General features: G+C 50.9%; 1 non-coding gene across 1 annotated transcript; it reads right to left on the bottom strand.

The window, feature by feature from the left end:
• Positions 1-1,575: 1,575 nt before the first annotated feature.
• Positions 1,576-1,650, bottom strand: Trnas-cga (transfer RNA serine (anticodon CGA)). The gene has a single exon. It is a non-coding gene; the product is annotated as a tRNA-Ser (tRNA).
• Positions 1,651-2,144: the final 494 nt, after the last annotated feature.

Here is a 2,144-nt window from a genome sequence, read left to right as displayed (position 1 = left end):
ATGTTTCCAGAATGAGGTTTTCACTCTGCAGCGGAGTGTGCGCTGATATGAAACTTCCTGGCAGATTAAAACTGTGTGCCCGATCGAGACTCGAACTCGGGACCTTTGCCTTTCGCGGGCAAGTGCTCTACCAACTGAGCTACCGAAGCACGACACACGGCCGGTACTCACAGCTTTACTTCTGCCAGTATCCGTCTCCTACCTCCCAAACTTTACAGAAGCTCTTCTGCGAGACATGCAGAACTAGCACTCCTGAAAGAAAGGATACTGTGGAGACATGGCTTAGCCACAGCCTGGGGGATGTTTCCAGAATGAGATTTTCACTCTGCAGCGGAGTGTGCGCTGATATGAAACTTCCTGGCAGATTAAAACTGTGTGCCCAAACGAGACTCGAACTCTGGACTTTTGCCTTTCGCAGGCAAGTGCTCAACCAACTGAGTTACCGAAGCACGACTCACGCCCGGTACTCACAGCTTTACTTCTGCCAGTATCCGTCTCCTACCGTCCAAACTTTACAGAAGCTCTTCTGCGAGACATGCAGAACTAGCACTCCTGAAAGAAAGGATACTGTGGAGACATGGCGTAGCCACAGCCTGGGGGATGTTTCCTGAATGAGATTTTCACTCTGCAGCGGAGTGTGCGCTGATATGAAACTTCCTGGCAGATTAAAACTGTGTGCCCGACCAAGACTCGAAATCGGGACCTTTGCCTTTCGCGGGCAAGTGCTCTACCAACTGAGCTACCGAAGCAAGACTTACGCCTGGTACTCACAGCTTTACTTCTGCCAGTATCCGTCTCCTACCTTCCAAACTTTACAGAAGCTCTTCTGCGAGACATGCAGAACTAGCACTCCTGAAAGAAAGGATACTGTGGAGACATGGCTTAGCCACAGCCTGGGGGATGTTTCCAGAATGAGATTTTCACTCTGCAGCGGAGTGTGCGCTGATATGAAACTTCCTGGCAGATTAAAACTGTGTGCCCGACCGAGACTCGAATTCGGGACCTTTGCCTTTCGCGGGCAAGTGCTCTACCAACTGAGTTACCGAAGCACGACTCACGCCCGGTATTCACAGCTTTACTTCTGCCAGTATCCGTCGCCTACCTTCCAAACTTTACAGATGTTCTTCTGCGAGACATGCAGAACTAGCACTCCTGAAAGAAAGGATACTGTGGAGACATGGCTTAGCCACAGCCTGGGGGATGTTTCCAGAATGAGATTTTCACTCTGCAGCGGAGTGTGCGCTGATATGAAACTTCCTGGCAGATTAAAACTGTGTGCCAAGCCGAGACACGAACTCGGGACTTTTGCCTTTCGCAGGCAACTGCTCTACCGACTGAGCTACCGAAGCACGACTCACGCCCGGTACTCACAGCTTTACTTCTGCCAGTATCCGTCTCCTACCTTCCAAACTTTACAGAAGCTCTTCTGCGAGACATGCAGAACTAGCACTCCCGAAAGAAAGGATACTGTGGAGATATGGCGTAGCCACAGCCTGGGGGATGTTTCCAGAATGAGATTTTCACTCTGCAGCGGAGTGTGCGCTGATATGAAACTTCCTGGCAGATTAAAACTGTGTGCCCGACCGAGACTCGAACTCGGGACCTTTGCCTTTCGGGGGCAAGTGCTCTACCAACTGAGCTACCGAAGCATGACTCACGCCCGCTACTCACAGCTTTACTTCTGCCAGTATCCGTCTCCTACCTTCCAAACTTTACAGAAGCTCTTCTGCGAGACATGCAGAACTAGCACTCCTGAAAGAAAGGATACTGTGGAGACATGGCGTAGCCACAGATTGTGGGATGTTTCCTGAATGAGATTTTCACTCTGCAGCGGAGTGTGCGCTGATATGAAACTTCCTGGCAGATTAAAACTGTGTTCCCCACCGAGACTCGAACTCGGGACCTTTGCCATTCGCGGGCAAGTGCTGTACCACCTGAGCTACCGAAGCACGACTCACGCCCGGTACTCATAGCTTTACTTCCGCCAGTATCCGTCTCCTACCTTCCAAACTTTACAGAAGCTCTTCTGCGAGACATGCAGAACTAGCACTCCTGAAAGAAAGGATACTGTGGAGACATGGCTTAGCCACAGCCTGGGGGATGTTTCCAGAATGAGATTTTCACTCTGCAGCGGAGTGTGCGCT

This window comes from Schistocerca gregaria, chromosome X, assembly GCF_023897955.1.
Source record: "Schistocerca gregaria isolate iqSchGreg1 chromosome X, iqSchGreg1.2, whole genome shotgun sequence".
In the NCBI taxonomy this organism is placed as follows: domain Eukaryota; kingdom Metazoa; phylum Arthropoda; class Insecta; order Orthoptera; family Acrididae; genus Schistocerca; species Schistocerca gregaria.
The sequence above is the reverse complement of the archived record's forward strand: the minus strand, read 5'-3'. Positions and strand labels throughout refer to the sequence as shown.